Raw genomic sequence first — 21,637 nt, forward strand, 5'->3', positions numbered from 1 at the left:
TTAATTTTGTTTGTGTATGTTTTACTTGAGTTTTATATTGGTATAATTAAATTGCATATACTATTTCCCCCTATACTGCGCAGTTCTATTTGTTGTTTTTTCTGTTAACTAACTTGGGGAATTGAGCTGTCCCCCACAGAACAGCAGCAGTCTATGAGGTGTGATAGTCCGTGCTACTGTATATTACGGATTAGGTAGGTCAAGCCACCCGCAGCGCAGGACTTAATCAAAATTTTTCGCTTCTGCATCAGTGGCGGCTCGTACCTTATTGGGGGAGGGGGGCTGCCTCTGACCATAGCAGGGGTACCGCGATTCAGGCACCCCCCTCCCCCTGTTGCCGCCACCGCTGCCTCTGCTGCTACCTCCTCTCTTCTGTGCTGTGATGACAGGCGCTGGGACTGGCACCTGGAGTCTCCCCTGTCTCGCACACTGCATAGCAACCTAAAACTGTACTGTTCCTGCTTAACTGTTACCTACCTGGCTGTTGGCTGCCTAGGCACTGTGCAACTTGGTGGGTAGGTGTTCCCTGCATCTACAATCCCCAGGGGACATCGAGCATATACCTGTATGTGTTATGTATATCTGTACTGTCACTGTTTAACTGTTACCTAAACGGCTATAGCACAGCAATACAAATCAAATTCCTAATATACGCAAGTATAAGTATATGGCCAATTAATCTGATTCTGATTCTGATTAGAGGAATGGTCAAGAGCACGGCAACTACAGTTTAATGATAAAAATTTCAAAATCAAGCACTTGGGTCTCAAAAATCCAAAGACTAAATATAGTATAAATGGCACTATAATATACTATACTACTGAGGAAAAGAGGCATCTAGGTGTCGCTATTTCAGGGGACTTAAAGGCAGGTAGGCAATGTAACAAAGCAATGAAGAAGGCACGTCAGGTGCTTGGTTGCATAGGGAGAGGTATCAGCAGTTGAAAGATAGAAGTAATACTTCCACTGTATAGGTCATTAGTACAACCTCATCTAGAGTACTGTGTTCAGTTCCTGAGGCCATATCTCCAGAAGGATATAAATACTGTACAAAGAAGGGCAACTAAAATGGTGCATGGCCTACATCACAAAACATGCCAGGAAAGATTAAAAGATCTTAACATGTATACTTTAGAGCAGAGAAGGGAAAGGGGGGATAGAAACTTTCAAATATATCAAGGGTTTTTAACAAAGTACAGGAGGGAGACATTCTTTACAGGAAGAAGAGCAACAGAACACAAAGACATGCACTGAAACTAGAGGGAGACAGATTCAGGGGAAATTTGAGGAACAATTGCTTCACAGAAAGAGTAGTAGATAAATGGAATAGCCTCCCATCAGAGGTGGTAGCAGAAAATACAGTAGAACAATTCAAACATGCTTGGCAAGTGCCTGCCTAACTAACCCAGCTAAAGCTGGCCAGCATATACACACCCCTGGTTGTTGCCACCAATCATGCGTGATGCCATTGTATGCGGGGAACTAGACCGTTCCTCCACTGGACCATTCCAGTCCACCTTCCAACAAATACACTCAGAGGAAACTCTTTATGTACTGAGCCTAATGCTCAGTATCACTTTATTATGGGCTCAGACCTGTGGGCCTGCCTAATTGGGACCTGTCAGTGAACTGGGCCTAGTGCCCTGGGTCACCTGTGAATTGCAGCCTCAGGCCTAGTGCATGCCTAATGTGGCCAGGATGAGGTGACTTGTGCTTAATGCCTGTCTATATATTGAGAAGTGGTACAAGTTCCTAACTGCTCCCAGGCCTAATGCAGTGCTATGTGGCCATGGGCTTACTGGCTGGCTATGAGACTTTAGGCCAAGAGGCCACAGGCCAGGAGCCTGGATACAGGGGCCTTTGGACTGAATTCTGTAGCCATGGGGAGATGGCCCGTTTATGTTCATACAGGCCGAGAAGGCCTGACTGTGCCCACGACGGGCCTAATCACCGATCACCCGGTGGTCTAGTGAAGGAGGGAGTGTATTCTGACCTCTTCAGTGGCTTGCGGAACCCTTCACTTTGCCTCCTCTGTCTTTGGATCATCAGGAGCGCTCCTGCACCCCCATCCCGGCCTTTGCACTCTATTCACTGTCCTTCCGGCAGCATCTGACGTCAGGCACCGGGTGTCAGAGTTTGATGGTTTGTTTTTGTGAATGGATCTGGGAATGCATCACTAAATCGGATTTTGCAAAGAATGAGTATTCTTTCTTTCTGGGCAGCAACTTTTTGATTGTAGGCAAAGTGAGAGATTTGGTGAGAAATCTCCAGTTCTTTTAAAGCGGCAATCATTTACACTGCAAAACCAGTTTGATTTTGTAGTGTAAATGATTGCCGCTTTAAAAAAACTGGAGATTTCTCACCAAATCTCTCACTTTCTGAATCTCTCATCCTATTAAATCTCACCCATTGTGCCTTATAAGTTAACCAATGCAGGGAAATAGCACTGATGATTATATTTGAATGTATCTCTGGTTCCTTTTAGGGTTAGGGTTATGGATAAAATGCCATAATCCTTCTGAATTCATTTTTAGTAATACATTGTTAGTGATTTAAACATTAAAAGTTGACATACAAACAAACAACCTAGTAAATAATTTCACAATATAAAACGGAGGGTTGGATGACTGCCTGACAGTCAGTATCCCGACATCAGAATCCTGACTGCTGGTGCTCCGACAGGGTGGATCCCATCTGACAGGGGCTATTCTCACTTGTGGAGGTCCACGGTCCCCCATAGAGGGTGAATAGAACCTGTGGCGAGTGAAGCAAGCCACCGAGCCCGCAGCGTGGTGAGCGCATCGAGCCCGCAGGGGGATTCTTTGCGCTCACCCCCCTGTCGGAGCACCGGCAGTTGGATACTGACCATTGGGATCCCCCTGTCGGACTATCATACCAGCCTGTTACACATAGGAATCTAAAGCTAGAGACTGTATGAAATGAAAGCATATTCAGAACCATCATATTTAAGAGAAGAAAATAAAAAAATAAATTAAAACAGCCTGGACAGACAGAGAGAGAAGGTAACAGACAAGAGTAAACATACAAAGGGAGTCATTCAGACCTGCTTGTTAAGCTGAGTATATTCTCAGGGCCAGGCCCCTGGGGGATTGGGGACCCCCAATAAAGGGCCCCCCTCCAGGGCACCCCCAGCCCAGGGCTGTCCACGGCACCCCTGGACGGTGGATGCTGGGCTGATGTTAAATAAGAGTTAAATAAAATTGTAAAAAAAATATAATGGATTTTGTAGTAGAACTACTGTACAAAGCCTGATAAGGTCACTATAAATAGGGTCCTGGCCCAGCCCTTCCTGATATACACTCCACTTAAACCATTTAATATGTACAGTATGTAAAGCTGAGAAGGAATATTACAATTCACTATTCAAATAGGAAGTGTTTATGGACCTTGTTCACAATGACTTGTATACAAAGTTCCATAGATAATTTCCACAGTTTTCCAATAGCAGCTTTAGGAGAAATTAATATATTTCCTAAGATATATGTATCACCAGAGGGAAATTGACTAAATAACGCCATTACCGGGTCAGGAGGGACAGAAAACTTCAATCCACAGCATAAGACATTCTCAAAAAATATGAAGAATAGTCCCTACACACCAGGGCCGGATTAAGCCTTCGGGGGCCCAGGGTCACTTTAGACAGGGGGCCCCCTCCCTCTTGTCATTACTGGCCGCAAACTGTAAGGGAGCATATTACACTGTAATAACACAGAGTTAAGGCAGTATAAACTTGGTCAATGCGTAACCCGAGGGGGGGGGGGGGGGGTGTTGATATAAACATATATACAGGGCTATTTTTCAGAAGGCTCCAGCAGGAACTGAGGCCCATATTCTAGTTCACTCTTTCTGACAAAATATTTCTTAGATGGACAAAACCATATGCACTGCAGGTGAGGCAGGTGTAAAACCCCACCCAAATCTAATTATCTCTGCACAAGTAACACCTGCCTCACCTGCAGTGCACATGGTTTTGTCCATCTAAGAAATATTTTGTCAGAAAGAGTGAACTAGAATAAGGGCCTCAGTTCCTGCTGGAGCCTGCTGAAAAATAGCCATGCATATATATATATATATATATATATATATATATAAACTACCACATGAAAAGCGTTTGTCCCTCTGTACCTTGTGCTGCCTCAAAGTAAAAACTCTCCCATGATGAGACCGCTGCTGCTGCTGTTCTTCATGGGCCTGAGAAGCATATTATGAGCTCCATCAAGCAGAGCTCAGCACAAGCCTCTCAGCCTCTGACCTCTTGTGCAAAGTGTTATGGGACTTAGTCAATTCCCAGTAATGCACTGCACTGCATTACTGGGAAGCTGCAGCACTACCCTACTACCATGCACAAAACCTTAAGCTAAAAAAAGCTAAGTGGAGAACCATATTCTATGCTGCAGCTCCATAGTAAAGTACGCCCTGTGAGACGGTTTATAAACATCTATGCATCATTTATGCATTTTGACATTTGAAGTCCTTCTCACTCTTGAAGATCTAGATAACACTGTCAGCATTCTTCTGACCAATGAGATTCTGTGTGCTGGGATATCGATCCCAACCTGAATAATCCGGGATTGAGTTTGCCCCAAGTAAGTAATACCATGTTCACTTGAATGAGCATTTGGCAATTCAAGAATATATTTTGTAATTAATAACTTGCATCATAAACCAAATAATATTTTATATTAGAAAATCATTTTCTTTTGTCCAAGACATAAAGACATTCATTATTCTCACATAACACATTAATACATTTCTTAATTATTTCCTTTAAGGATCACTAGCACATTTGAAATCCCACACATTTGGTGCTAAATGGAGTAGCTATGACTGGCAGTAAGATGCTAATGAAACTACCTATAAACATTAATAAATGCCGCTCTCTCCAAGGTTTGTTTTGGATTCCGGATGAGTTTCACAGGCTACTTAAGTGACTTTGTGGCCCACCCAGACAGTTAGTATTACTCCAGGAATGAGGCAGAATTCCATTATGAGAATGTAGGGACTTAGATCTTGCTGTAAATATCCTCAGGTCATGTGCTGGGGTCGTGCAGGAAATTACGCTTTAACCAAAGCACACATTTCTTTCGCCACAAATAAATAGGTCACATTTTACAGTGAATGAATCTTGTTTGTGTATTTTTAGAATAAGATAAATATAATTTTGCTACAGAATTCTTATGTCCCATAACCATTACAAGTGCATGGACTTTATCATGGGCCTGTCATAATATCATAATGTTCCCAGAATCCCTCAACTATGTATCCATTTTATTTCAGCAGTCAAGAATTTAATATAATGACCGTTCACTTCTTAACACATCGTTAATTCTGAAGCAACTAAATTAGCTTTGGAGGAGGAACCTGAGTTCCCTTCTGTTTTGGCATTTCTCTAAATAAATACCAGAGAAATTGCACTTGCCACTTTTAACTGAAAGACATTGTTTGGGGTATGGATAAAAACCGGACAGGACCCCAGAACGCCGGACCGGACAGGCTCCATTCATCAATATATATCATTCTGGAACTTATAGTGTCCCGTCTGGGCTGCTCTGACACCAGGGAGAGGAGAAGGGGGAGAATACAGCCTCCCTGCATGATCCGGGGGTCTAAAAAAAACGTAACGGTCTGGAAGACACGGGGAGGCTGTAATCTCCCCTTCCCCATGTCCCTGGTGAAACCTATCACGGTGACCCTCCCAGACAAGAAACCACCCCACCCCCCTCATGTTCCGGGGTCTTGTCCGGGTCCGATTTTTACTTAGTCCCCATTGTTTGATCAAAGGGGAATTGTATATAATTGGCATTCCCTTGCTCTTATGCATATAGCTTAATTTTGCTTTTCTGATGAAACCACTAGGATGATTGAAACCTCCGTCGACTCCCCCTGACACACACTCAGATCCAGTGCATGGGACACTTGCTGAGATCATTGCCTTGTCACTCGCTCAAATAAGGATCATTGTCCTGCCCGGCACCTGCTAAAGTTTCATTCAAGATCCATATTGAGATCCTTGATTGCATTTGTAATTCCCCAGCTACTCTTATATAGACAGAGGTAGAGCATACCGCTAACCATCTATCCAGGATTTCCCCAAGAGCCTTTTTGCATTTAAAACTATATATATATATATATATATATATATATATATATATATATATATATATATATATGAAAAATAAGTGCGCTAAAAAAAAAAAAAAAAAAACCTTAGGACCATGTAATTAGTGTGATCATCCACACATACAACGGTTAATTGTCCCATCCAACAACTTTAGTAGCACTCAGGGTCTTTGCATTGGCCCGGCAGCTCCAAATCACCTGGATTCCACAGGTGTACAGATTCTTTTTTTTTTTTTTCATCAATAGTTTTTTTGGTACTTATGTAGTATCTGGGCTGCCGATTTCTAAATCGGGTCGGATCGGGAGATCGCATCGCATCGCATGCGACCATGCGATTCGATGCGATGCGATGCGATGCGATGACCCGATTTTTCCATAGGAATCAATGTTAAAATGGACTGAGTCCATTTTAACATGGAATTCAATGGGAAAAATGGGTCCTTTTCATACCCCTACTATCCAAGTGGGCATGGAGTTGGATATAAACCTGTGGCGAGCGTAGCGAGCCACCGAGCCCGAAGCGTGGCGAGCGAAGCGAGCCCCGCGAGGGGACGAATACCGTCCCCTCGCGGGGCTCGCTTCGTTCGCCACGCTTCGGGCTCGGTGGCTCGCTACGCTCGCCACAGGTTTATATCCAACTCCATGCCCACTTGGATAGTAGGGGTATGAAAAGGACCCATTTTTCCATAGGAATCATTTTAACATTGATTCCTATGGAAAAATCGGGTCATCGCATCCGATATCGGATGCGATGCGATGCGATGCGATGCGATATCGCATCGCATCGCATCTGATTGTATGCCTTAACTTAAGGCATACAATCAAAAAATCGGCAGCCCAGATACTACATAAGTACCGTTTTTTTTATTAAGAGGTGTACAGATTCTTGAAAGACAAGCAAGACCGCTCCATAGTGCAGTATGAAAATGATATATAAATATATATATATATATATATTTTAATACTTTTTCCAGTAAAAACAGGTATATAGTGACGTACCACAGTGGGCGGTTCAACAACCGCAGGACAACAGCATGAACAATGGTGTCACAGACACACTTTAAGTTGGAGTGGTTACACTCGTGGGTGCTGGTGCTTCAGACGCATCAGATGTACAGACTCCAACGCCAGGCCACGCCCCAACGCGTTTCGTAGTCACGTATTTGTATTTTAAATACAAATTCATATCTTTAAATACAAATTTGTATTTTAAAATACAAATTCATATTGGCTGCAGTGTTAAAAAAATAGACTCAAAGAGTGGGTCCAAAGAGTGGGTCCTGGTTTTAAAAATCAGGGAACAATCATGCTGGGTTCCCCTGTATTTTTTAAAACCAGCACCAGGCCCCAGGGCCGTTCCTGGTTCCCAAAATACAGTGAACAAAATGAGTAGACGTCCCCCCGTATTTTTAAAACCAGCCCCAGGCCCAACCATCAATGCCACAGAAGGGGGAGACTTTTTATACAAGTCCCCCCGGCCGAAGCATTCATCCCTACCGACCAGTAAGCCTGGACAGGGGTCCTGGGGGAGTGGGACCCCCCCCTCCAGAACTTACCTGCCCAGGCTGAAGCCTGGTGCTGTCCCCGGTACCCCAGGGCTGTGCAGTGGTCACCGGGCTGATAAATGGTGTAAAAAATAGATGTAAACTATTGTATATTGCTGGTGAACTATGAGTTCCAGCAAGCCTCCCCCGCATGCAGGAACTTGGAGAACCACAATGCCAATCACAAGTCGGCCTAGTGGCATTGGGGGAGTCCTCACTCCCCCAGGACCCCTGCCCATGCTGACTGGTCGGTAGGGATGAATGCTTTGGGACTTGTATAAAAAGTCTCCCCCCGGCTGTGGCATTACCCTGCTGACTGGTTGGGCCTGGTTCTCAAAATAAGGGGGACCCCTAATCATTTTGTCCCCCATATTTTGGGAACCAGGACTGGCCCTGGGGCCTGCCGCTGGTTTTAAAAAATATAGGGAAACCCAGCATGATTGTTTCCCTGATTTATTAAAATCAGGACCGGCTCCTTGAGCCTGGTGCTGGTTACGGCCATGGGGGGGGAACCCCATGAGATTTTTTAAAATTATTTATATATTCCTTTTTTTTTTTTTACACTGAAGCCTGCACAGATCTGACTGATCCGTGAAGGCGAAAGTCAAATACGCCTGGAAAATGAAGTGTATTTTCCAGGCGTATTTGGCTGGCAATTAGCAGCCGTTTACCGCTAATTAGCAGCCGTATTTTCTATACGGACACTTAGGAAATTAGGAATCACCATTCTTTTGAATGGTGATTCCTATTTGTATTCTTTTAATGGCGTATACATTCGTATTTGTAATTAAAAATACAAATGTGCCATGAATACGAATTGCTGTATTTTCAGGATTGTAAAAAATAGTATTTCTGTATATGAATACACCTATTTTTTATGATTAGACCTTAGAAAATTTCCCCCATTGTGTTTTATATGTTTTTTTATATTAATAAATAAAGACTTATTTGTATGTTTTCATTAGGAATTCAAGTGGTTTGCACCCAATTTATTTATTATCAGTTGACATCATAAGAGAAATCCTGGGCCCCTATACAACAACTTCCCTGTCACACACCCATTACATATGATACCACATGTCATAATGACTGTTACATGATATACCACACACACTTTAGCACCCAGTACACATTATGCCATACACCGTAATACCTATGATGTATTTTACCACATGCTGTAATGCCCATTTCACGTCATTCCACACACCGTAATGCTCATTACATATTATGCCACACACTGTAATGCCTATTACATTTAATTCTACACATATTATGCCACATAAGTTCCGCTTACCTAAAAGCTCATTGCTATGGGTTTCATGGTTGATACCAGGGGGTAACATGCTTGTTGCCATGGGTTTGCATGCTCTGCCAGGGGTTAACATTCTCTGCCAGGGAATACATGATCTGCCAGGGATCAACATGCTTGTTGCCATGGAGTTACATGCTCTGCCAGGGGATACATGCTCTGCCAGCGGTTAACAAGCTTGTTGCTGTGGAGTTACAGTACATGTTCTGCCAGGGGTTACATGCTGACTTCCAGAGTTGGATCTCATCCCCAGCACCATGCTGGGAGGCAGCAGACACAGAGCACCCAGCCACCCACCTTCCACCTTGGAACAAAGTGACCTGGACATGGGCTGGGTACCAGGTCTGGGACTGCTGGGCTGAAGACATGGCACTGGCACCTGCTGCCGGGATGGGAATGTGGGGTGTAGGGCGAGCCAGATGCTGCGGCATGGGTGGTACTCCCAGGGGAGGAGGCCTCTCTCTGTCCCAGCTCCTGCCAGCACCCAGGAAATACTCCTGTCACCGAGCCATGGTAAACTCCTGAGTCACGTGGTGGGCTCTCAGCAGGCCCTGGAGCCAGAGAGCAGAATGCCGCTTAGAAGGACCTCTGTGATCCTACTGCCCCCACACCCACCCACGTCCGCGCTCCTGTCACCGCTGCTAAACCGCTGACTCCGGCACACTCAGACCCAGTGCACTCACCACCAAAATTTTAAAAGGGGATTTTTGTAAGAACTTACCGTTCCAACCCCTTTCTCTGAGTCCAGTCCGGTGACACAGCTCACGATGGGATGTAGGAGGGGTCTGCATTAGCCAGGCACCTATGCTTCAATTCTTTGGGAGCAGGCTCCTCCCTTCCGCATCCCACAATGCCTCAGTTCAGCTTCAAGAGCACACTAGGATACAAAACTCAGTACAGTGCCTGAACATCTTATATGAAAACTCACATAACCATAACATGACAACACATGAACGGTATAACTTACTGAACGTAAGGGAGGAATCGCTGTGTCACCAGACTGGGCTCAGAGAAAGGGGTTTGAACGGTAAGTTCTTTCAAAAATCCCCTTTTCTCTGTCGTCCAGTCCGGTGACACAGCTCACGATGGGACGTTCATGAGCCGGTCCTTTGGGAGGGTACGCTCAGACTGACAGTTCTCATCACTGCCCGTCCAAATGACGCGTCCTCCGACGCAAACTCATGAAACCTGTAAAATTTGGTAAAGGTGTGAACAGAGGACCAGGTGGCAGCCCTACACAACTTCCCTGGAAGGCGCGAACCATGTCCAATTTCTTTAATTTGTCCCTATTTCTTACCCCTTCAGGGGGAACAAACACCAGAAGAACAATGTATTGGTTTAAATGAAAAGAAGATATTACCTTTGGTAAGAATTTAGGAACTGTTCGAAGCACAGCCCTATCATCTTGAAAAATCAAAAATGGTGACTTGCAGGACAAGGCACCCAACTCTGACACACGCCTAGCTGAGGCAATGGCCAACAAAAATGTTAATTTCCAAGAAACATATTTAAGTTCCGCTGATCTTAAAGGTTCGAAAGGAGGATTCTGTAAAACTGACAGAACCAAAGACAAATCCCAAGGCGCTACCGGATGCCTATAAGGGGGTTTAAGTCTAGTCATGGCTTGTACAAAGGTCTGAACTTCTAGTAGCAAAGCTACCCTCTTTTGAAATAAGATAGACAAAGCTGATATTTGAACTTTTAAAGACTGAAGACTGAGTCGGCAGAGAAACCATCCTGCAAGAATTCCAAAAGTCTAGAGAGCTTGAACCTAGATGTGTTAACATTTTGACGTTCATACCACCTAATATATATCTTCCAGACTTGATGGTAATTGGCTGCAGACACCGGCTTATGAGCCCTAAGCATGGTCTGTATCACCTCATTTGAAAACCCCTTCTTTTTCAATAAGGAGGTTTCATAAGCCACGCCGTTAAATTGAGCCGAGCTCTGTCCGGGTGAAGAAACGGACCTTGCTGTAGTAAATCCTGTCGCGGGGGGGGGGGGGGGGGGAGTCGCCAAGAGTGACAATCTCAGTACGTTGGAGTATCACGACCTCCTGGGCCAATCCGGTGCAACTAGAATAGCCTGCATGCCCTGGTCCTTCACTCTCTTCAATACTCGCGGCAGCATGGGAAACGGAGGGAATATGTAGACCATGTGAAAAGTCCAAGGAACTGTCATTGCATCCACTGCCCAAGCTATTGAATCCCTTGCTCGAGAACAAAATCTCGGTACCTGACAGTTGCTCCTTGTCGCCATTAGGTCTATTTATGGTAGACCCCAGTGATCCACAATCTCCTGGAACACTTCCTGATGAAGCGACCATTCCCCTTCCAGCAGTGTCTCCCTGCTGAGGAAGTCTGCTTCCACATTCCTGATCCCCGGAATGAAGACAGCCGACAACACAGGAAAGTTGCTCTCTGCCCAAGAGAAAATCTGGGAGACTTCCTTCATTGCCATCATGCTGTGTGTCCCGCCTTGATGGTTCAGGTAAGCCACTGTTGTGGCATTGTCGGACTGTACCCGCAATGGTGAACCTTTCAGGAATTCCTCCCCCTGTAGCAACGCATTTCAGACTGCCTGAAGTTCCAGAATATTGATGGTAAGCCTGGATTCTTCCTTTGTCCATAGGCCATGTAGCCATAGATGAAGAACTACCGCCCCCAACCCTTGAGACTGGCATCGGTCGTGATGACCAGCCAATCCCAGGATCGGAGGGAACGTCCCAGCTGTAAAATCTCCACATCTGTCCACCAGATCAGTGATTCTCTCGACTCCTGAGGCAGAAGCAATTTTTCCTGTTTCATGGTCTTTGCGTTCCCCGACCAACACGACAGGATGTTCCATTGAAAAATTCTGGATTGGAATCTGGCAAACTGAAGAGTCTCAAACGTTGCCACCATCTTACCAAGCAACCGTACTCCTTGACACACCGTAGGTGCGGGTGCTTGTAAAATATTCAAAACCATCTGCCGAATTTCCACTGCCTTGGGTTCTGGCAGAAACACTCTGTGTAGGTGTGTATCCAAAATCACCCCCAGAAATTGCAGTTTATGTGGGTATCAAACGAGACTTGGGTAGATTTAGTACCCACCCGTGGTCTCATAAGAACTGTGTCGCGATGTTCAGATGTTCCTGAAGCTTTTCCGCTGACTCCGCCTTGAATAGGAGGTCGTCCAGATAAGGAATAATTATTATTCCCATCAGTCTGAGGGCTGCCGCCATGACTGCCATCACTTTTGTGAACACCCTCGGGGCCGTTGCCAGCCCAAATGGCAGAGCCTCAAACTGCCAATGGTGCTCTCCAATTGCAAACCGGAGCAGGGACTGATGTTCCTTGTGGATAGGCACATGGAGGTACGCATCCTGAATATCTACTGATGCCAAAAACACTTCCGGCTCTATGCTTAAAAGCACTGACCGCAGAGACTCCATGCGAAAGTGATCCCCCAAAGATGTAGATTTAAAGATTTCAAATTTAGAATGGGTCTAATAGACCCATCTGGTTTGGGTACTAAGAACAGGATGGAATAAAATCCCTTCTTTCTCTCCTCCTGAGGTACCGGGATCACCACTCCTTTCTCCTTGAGAGACAAGGCTGCTCCCAGTAGCAAAGGAGTAGGGAGAAATCTGCGAGGAGGAGGACCCCTGAGATTTATCCGGTAACCTTTAGAAACAATGGAAAAAACCCAGGGATCCCCAGTGGACTCTCTCCACCTGTCCCGAAACTGCAGGAGGCGACCCCCCACCCTGATCCCAGAACAGGGAGCCTCCGCCCTGTCATGCCAAGGACTTGTCCTCACCTTTTGCTGCATGTTTCTTTGCAAAGACTCCAGATTTTGACTTGGAAGTCCTTCCTCTACCGGTCTGAAATCTTCCACGCCCTGCCTGTCCACGGTTAGATGCTCCACCTCAAAAAGGGGGACGAAAGGACGGCTTAAATACTCCAAATTTAGAACCTGTAGGTTTAGGAGTAGTGGGGAGGTAAGTGCTCTTTCCCCCCGTAGCCTGTTTTATAATGTCCTCTAATTCAGACCCAAAGAGTAACTCTCCCTTGAAGGGCAGAGTTTCTAGGGACTTTTTGGATTCACTATCCACTTCCCATGCCTTTAGCCAAAGTGCTCGTCTGGCTGTGACGGAAGTTACAGAAACCTTAGACGCCATCTTTGCGCCTTCCTCACCAGCCTCACAGATGTACTGAGCAGCACATCTCAACTTTTCAGCTACTGAGTAGGCCTCTGCATCATGATGGAGCTGATTGCTTAAAGTCTCTGCCCATTTGACCATTGCTTTTGCAACCCAAGCCGAAGCAATAATGGGACGCAGCGTGAAACCCACGCCTTCAAAAATTGCCTTAAGAAAACCTTCAACCTTTTTATCCACTTGGTTCTTAAAGGCCGCACCACCTTGCACTGGTAAGGCAGTGGCTTTAGATAATCTGGCCACAGATGCATCAACCAATGGAATCTTTTCCCATATCTTAACATGATCCTCCGCCATAGGGTACATATTTGCATATTTTTTAGTCATTAACAATCTATTTTCTGGGGATTTTCCAGCTTCCCCCAGCAATGAAACCATCCCTTCATCTGAAGGAAAAGACACAGGGTCCTTGCGACTTCTTTAAGACACAGTGTGCAGGAGTTTTTTCCTCCTCAGCTAAATTTAAAGCCTGCTTAATAGCCAGTATTAAATCTTCAATGCCCGAAACGGACGTATCAGCTTCCTCACTCTGGGTCCACCCCAAATCCTCCTCACACACCCCATCATCATCAGAATCTAAGTTCAAAAGAGGGGGGGGGGGGTAGAAACGGCATGCTGATTTGCAACATCCTCAGAGGACTTGAGGGACCACTGCGCCCCCCAGAAAAAACATCGGAAGTCTTCGGCCTAATTCATCTTCCCTGGACATTCACGGCCATGAGGTTGAAGGTAGGCTACCAAAACATCAGCCACTCCCTCGGTGTGCCTACAGGATTACAAATTGCCGTGTTCTTGACTCCATCCATTTGCGGGACTATTATACAGTGTGGACAGTGCGGGATATATTGCTCCTCCGCCCTGTAAGGGGACTGCCCTGAAACACTTGAGATCTGGTTACCCCCATTTGTTTTTAAACACAACAATTTTAATTCATATTTTTTGGTACAGTGTACACTATTTTTTTGTAATACATTGTTGTGATATGTATATGTGCTTGCTACATGCATGAATTTTTATACCATTATTGTTGAGAATTAAATCATTGAAATTTTAAGAATTGATTCACTCATTATTGAATGTGAGCGCTGCTTTTTCTTTGTTTTTTCCTTTAAAGTTGCAGACACAACTGTCATAAATATCAATGGATATAAAAATATTTTATATATTGAGGTACTTGTGTATTATAGCGGCGCCCCCGATGTGCATCGCGCAATGTTTTCATCGCATGGCATGCGATGCAACGCGATTTTTGCCCCATATGCGATGAATGATCATATAAGCACCATAAAGGGTGCTTTTAAGCACCCTAATGGGTGCTTATAATGTTAAATGCACCCCCACTATAAACATGAACCCGAAGCGTGGCGAGCGCAGCGAGCCCGCGAGGGGTGGCGGTACGCGTCCTCCGACCTTTTCATACCCCCACTATCCACGTCGGCGTGGAGTTGAGAACAGAAAGTGTGGCGAGCGCAGCGAGCCACCGAGCACGAAGCGTGGCGAGCGCAGCGAGCCCCGCGAGGGGACGTGGATACCTTCACAGGTATCGGAGTCCCATCGCGGGCTTCACAGTTATCCGCTGCGCTCGCCATACTTTCTATTCTCAACTCCACGCTGACGTGGATAGTGGGGGTATGAAAAGGTCGGAGGACGCGTACCGCCGCCGCTCGCCATGCTTCGGGTTCACATTTATAGTGGGGGGGGGGGGGGGTGGCGTGGGGGTGCATTTCACATTGTAAGCACCCATTAGGGTGCTTATACAATGTCTAATCGCATCGCATTGCATCGCATTGTATGGCATTGTATGCCATGTACAATGTCATACAATTTTAAAATTGTATGACATTGTACAGTATTGCGCGATATCGCGTCGCATCGCATACCATCGCATGCCTTATGGTATGCGATGCGATGCGATGGGCGCCGCCAAAATACACAAGTACCTATATTGATTCTGAATAGAAAAAAGAAGAAAGTTATTCACAATGAAATATGAAGGACACTAATGCAATATCACAAATATTGTTTTCAACAGTGATTTATTCTATTTAATGCGACAAAGTCATTTGGGACTCACACGGAGATTGAGCATTCATGTGTCCTTAGCATCCGTGTGAGTCCCAAATGTCGCATTAAATAGAATTGATCACTTTTGAAAACAATATTTGGGATATTGCATTAGTGTCCTTCATATATCATTGTGAATAACTTTCTTCTTTTTTTCTATTCAGAAATCAATATATAAAATATTTTTATTATTGTATTAATAAATCCATTGATATTTATGACAACTGCGCTCCTTTTCCTTAATGTGAATTATGTGTGCTAAAATCTTGAGTGACACAGAATCAGCAAACTGTTATACATTTTAACCCCTTTTTTAATGTGTTTTTTTTATAAAATACTATTCATTTTGAGTTATTGTGCACCTGATTTTCACGTCCATGGATTGCATCGTGTGTCTAAATATATCACACGCTTGCAATACTACAGATTGGATATTGTATTGTAGACACAACTGTAGGAATAGACAAGGATTGCTGCAACTGTGTCCAACTCAAAATTATGTGGTGAGGGATCCCATCCCCTCAAAAGACCCCACTCCATCAAAAAAAAAAAACACCTCCTCCACAAGAGCAGCTTCCTGAAATTTCCATTTCACCCTTGGGTACCTGTCACTCCTGTTAGCCGGCTATGCAGTTATGCCGAAGATTATGAATGGAGACTGAGCAGTTGTAAAGGAGGGGGTGGCCACTAATGGCCTAGGTCAGGGATAGCCAACTCCAGTCCTCGAGAGCTACCAACAGTTAACGTTTTCCATGTCTCCTCACAGAATCACAAGTGAAGTATTTAGCTCCAGCTGTGGATCATTTAAAATGTGTTAGTCAGTAATGAGTGCACCTGTGAGGTGAGCTGGAAAATGTGAATTGTTGGTAGCTCTGGAGGACTGACATTGGCTACCCCTAGCCTAGGGGGTACTGTGACCATAACATCCATCTCTGTCAATAAACAAATAATTGCGGGGAGCATGATTATTTTTATAGAATTATTTTTTTTTTTAGGTTTAAATAGGTTCTGAATTGGGCTATGGAATCCCATTTATGGTTTTTAGATAATAACCATTAAATAAATAACATTTCGTATTCTTTGTATATTAACTTGCATGGATTTTATATACTATCTAATCTTAAAGTATTTCTCATTTTAGTTCCCTGGTAATGCTTGGTGTGTATATTGCCCATCTTTTATTTTGACAGCTGTCAAAGCAAAGTATCAAACCAATCATTTCAATGTACAGGTTGACAAAATGGAAACATTTTCTACATATGCCACTTTATGAATACATTGCTACTACAGCCAAAGATAAATGACAGAGTTGGCAAACTGAGCTCCCTCTGGAATGAGAACATACAAGAGTATGATTAAATTAGGATGTATGTGTAACTATTCCCCACATGTTGCCATTTAGTCATTGCTTTAATCAGGAGTAATACTGACGAGATGCATTCGACCATGTACAGAGCTTATTTATTCTCCCTGGGAATGTATGGCACTACGTAATATGTTAAACAAGTTTTGAAGTTTACTCAAGAATCGGTTCCACAAGATGTGTTTTGGACAGGGAACTATAGCAGACTACTGACAAACACCATTGAAAAGTTATTTTAAACATCAAAAAATAAATAGATTATTGTTAGATTTTGGAGTAAATTGATGAGAAGATGAAGTACAGTACAATGCGAAAAATGAAAGCAGGTTAGTTGTATGATGTAATCCTAATATACTGCACATGAGTTCTTCCTAATGGAAATTTGTAATGTGTCCAGGCTTAAGATGGATCAGAGGATTCACTCACCAGGGTGCGCATTAAAACTATGAACAATGCAGTCGCCTAAACAGTGTTTTCTTTTTTTATTGAAGAAATAATGGATACCGCATTGCTAGAATACATATGAGAGACCGGCTCTTGGAATGCCGGCAGTCAGAGGACTGATCACCAGAATCCCGGTAGGGGCTGGGTAAGTAAACTTATCCCTTATCCCCCCCCCAACCCCCTCTACCTGATGCCTAACACCCCCCCCCCTCATTCCACAGCCTAAGCCTCCCCACCAACCCTAAACCCCCTTAGTGCCTAATCCTAACAGACATGGCCTAATGCTAAGAGACCTATTGGGATACTGGCTGTCAAGATTCCAGCGTTGGCTTCTCCAGTGGTGTCGGGATTGTGGCCGCTAGTTTGGATTCACAGTGGTGTACAACTGTGTCACCCTTGTGACACAGTAGTACACCGTGTAAACATCTATTATGTAGATTTTGTATCAGTTACTCTATCTTGCCGTAGACCCATTCACCCAGAAACTCATTAGCTTATCTAAAAAATATGTATGGCACAGACCTCCATACAAAATGGTTTTAAGTGGATGTGTAAAATACTCCTTAATTGACATTGTCTCAATAAAAATTAAGTTTGGTGCATATTGCCTTCCCTGTTGTTTCCACTCTGTGGTATGTGCAAAACAAGGGCTGTTTTTAATATTGTAATATAAAGATTGTACCAGATGTTACAAAATGACTGTGAAATGTATCTCGTTTTCCTTCTGGGTCCTACAAAAAAGTGAAATCTACTGTGGAAATATATTTAATTCATTGTGATTCCATTTTTTCCAATAAAAATGGTAAAGTTACTAGAGAAGCCATCCCATGTGAGGAGTGGCTACTGCTTGGTGGCTTTTTGCCACTTCATGAGGAATGCCTCATGGTTACTTATGGACAGGGCTGGCAACAGAAATCTTGGGGCCCTGTACAATTATATTTCTGGGGGCCCCACCTAATCCCAAATCCACACAACCCTCTTCTGTACGAGCCTCATTTAACCTTTTGCTGCCCACAGGCCATGTGCACACACAGAGTAGATGGCTCTGAGCACCGAACGGCAGGGCGGACACATAGTAGACACACACAGATGATGCACAGCAGACGGCCTGGCAACGAGGGTCACTGGCAGGCCAGCGGCCGTGATGGGGCATGGAAGTTCTGGGGCCCTTGAGATTGCTGGGGCCCATCACATTTGTCCCCCTTGACCCCCCCTGTCGCCTGCCCTGCTTATGGAACCCCAGAGACCTGTGCATTCCAGATTTGCACTAAACAAGTCTCTCGTGTTTCTTTTTAGGTCTCTCACTTCTGTATAATTGCTGTATAAAAGGTCCCCACCCAATATTTTCATAGGAAGGCAAAATGGTTACAACTATGGTCTCCTACCAGGGTTTTTTTTTTAATTCATACCCACAATCTTTATATGTTCTCTAACAACAACTAGAATTTGTGAGGAGGCAAAACCTGACACATTTATTAATACAATTAACTGAGTTGGTGGCAGGGTACTAAACTCTGTTGCAAATAAAAATGCAGTAAAATTCCATCATTACTAGTGGTAACAGTAAACCATGCAATACAATAGTAAAACAATCCTCAAAGGGCTACAAACATTGAGGCATTAAAATAGTTATTTGAGTGTATCAAAAGTTCTGAAAGATCGAAGTCTACATTCGGTTATACCTTGTTCTTGAGCAATTACTGTACATTGTCTCTTCCCCACTGTGTACAGACAATGCTGACAGGTATGTGATCATATTGACACCTTTATTCATATTTGACAGACCTGTATTATTCCCTTTTGGGTAATGCTCCAATCACTGTTTGGTTCAGTGACGGCTCTCGGTCCCTCACTTACTCTGGCTCACTTGCTCTTGTGTTCCACAATCTGCCAGACATCTAAATCTTTCATAAAATTGATTCTTCACATCGCCTGGATACAGCATAATTGTCTAACTCATCAGGAGCTGATAAATAGGTATTTGGTTTTCTGCTGAAATACAACAGATTGCCATCCTTCAGCACACAGTAGTCAACTTTCATGTGGTTTGGTCCCCTTGGTACACATTCCATAAAATGACCCTTCCTGGGCTCCTTTGACTGTGCACATACCTCTTCCCATTTCTACACTATATGGACAAAACTATTTGGACACCTGTCCATTACAGCAACAGGGAATGTAATGACATTCTATTCAAATACATATACTTTAATAACGAGTTGGTCCCCCCTTTGCACTATATCAGCTTCCACTCTTCTTGGAAGACTTTCCTCAAGATATTGGAGTATGTCTCTGGGAATGTGTGGCCATTCATTTTGTATTTATGAGGTTAGACCAGTGGTTCCCAATCTGTGTGCTGTGGCACCCTGAGGTGCCTTGGAATTCTTGCAGGGGTGCCCTGGGTTGGTGGTCCAGGACCAATTAAATTGATTCTGATCAATGTAATAGGCAAACCAGTGCTTGTGGTTGCCAGTCATAAAATAAGGGGACAGAAGCAAACTTCACTACATAAGTAAACCCAAAGATGACACGTAAACTAACTTTAATTACAAAAAAAATTCTCAGTAAGAAACTTTTGAACTAGGAGTGCTGTAAATAAAAATCTGATACCGTAGGGTGGCGTGATTCAAAATAGTTTGGGAACCACTGAGTTAGGCACTAATGTTGGACAAGTAGGCCCTGCTTGCAATCTCCATTTCAGTTCATCCTGAAGGTGTTCAATGGGGTGGAGGTGAGGGCTCTGTGCAGGCTAGTCAAATTCACACTGAACTCATCGAACCATCAGGGTTATTTAGGCCTGATCGCTGGGATGCGTTTTCACGGGCCGGCCGATAATTGAATAAATACACAGGCGTACAGCTCACAGTACAAATGCATGAGGCCTTCCAGCAATAAAATCCAGTAATTATTTTTTTAATTGCTGGCTGTATGCAAGTTGATTGTCAAGCAGCCGGTGATTGTGGGTGTCACCCGGGCATTTTCTGGGAGTGGCAGGGAAAACGTAGTCATTGAGAAACTATTGAAGAAATACAGTGCTTTTTTTAATAAAGGACTCTTATGCTTATACTTACTTTGGATTGGGTGAAGTCAACCTGGAATTTGTGCTTCAGATCCCTCGTATAAATTGGAGGAGCGCCTGTTCACTAATTGTTGTATAGTGCAGCATATTCCATTGCGCTTTACAGTTGGAAACAGTGATAAAATTCCCCTCGGTAGTAACAAAACAACATAGAGGTGGGAGGGCCCTGCTCGCAAGCTTACAATCTATAGGAAATCTGGAACTATCCAGCGATTTGCAAGTATTGGACTTACAGGACATCAAGTCATATTCTGGTATAATCAGAGGCTTGTAAAAAAGGGTTAGGATATATAGGATTCGTTATAATGCAGCCATTTGCAGAATGCTGCCCTATGCTGTTCCTATAGTAATCCCTTGGGTGATGGTTAGAACAGTTCTGGGTATAACAATAAAAAGTGTTGCTTTTCACATTCATATTAACAATTCAGGAAACATTCCTTCATCGAGTCCAAGTACAGATCTTGTTCTAATTCCATTAACTGGGGCACAGAAAGGTGATTTTATTATGGCATTAAGTATATTTCTTGTTGTAGCATAATGACTGGAAAACAGACTACTATAAAAACACAGCCCAACCTGGAGCCCTTGGAGATGGCGCCAGTATTCCACATAATAATATTCATGTAAAAATCCTGCATTATTGAGGATTTCCAATAAGACAAACATGTTTTTCCTTATTAAAGGCCCCCTTAGAGGGGTCTGCAGAGAAGAACACACATTAAAATAATTAGGGTATGATCTAACCAAAAGCTTCTAGCTGATGGTAAAGTCATCTGAAGTGTGACAGAACTTTTCATTACTATAAATGTTTTTTGAGTGACAACAGCCTAATAGAAGCAATGCATTATTACTTTTATATTTAATAGCTACTTTATTTAACTACTAACAAAACATATTGGACTTATTTTATTACTTCTGCTGCAAATGAATGTTTTTACAAGCTGGAATAGTTATTGTGATTTTCCAGACAGAGCTTCTGAAATTTCTTATGTTCTCTTCTCTCTCAACATGGGAGCTTGGAGCCTAATTACAGATGTATGTCAAAATTACACCTTTTAAACGGATACGCTGCACAAATTACATTCTAATTGTATATTTGCAACCCCTTATGCTTAGGTTCTCGTGTGCCCCCTTCCGGCGGATGGCAGAGGCTTGTGGCTGACAATTCTATCACTAGCCCCGGGCTGAATGAGTCAGGCTCCATCTACAAATGGAGTCTTAAAGTGCGTAAACACTGCCTGTTATATCAGCCATTCCATTGAATGGCCAATATATCGGGGGACCGTTGGCCAGTGTGTACCGCGTCGGTCACAGATATATTGTGTCGAATCTGCAACACAGCTGATGCACGATTTATCTAGAGATATATCAGCGCATTGTGAGATTGACAGCTCAGTGGACGGGCACATCCATTAGCAGTCATTGACCCCATTCTGTGATTTTATGTGGTTATCAGATTCATGGCTGAGTTGCTGCTGTACCTAAAC

This window comes from Crinia signifera, chromosome 8, assembly GCF_055691185.1.
Source record: "Crinia signifera chromosome 8, ASM5569118v1, whole genome shotgun sequence".
Classification (NCBI taxonomy): Eukaryota; Metazoa; Chordata; class Amphibia; order Anura; family Myobatrachidae; genus Crinia; species Crinia signifera.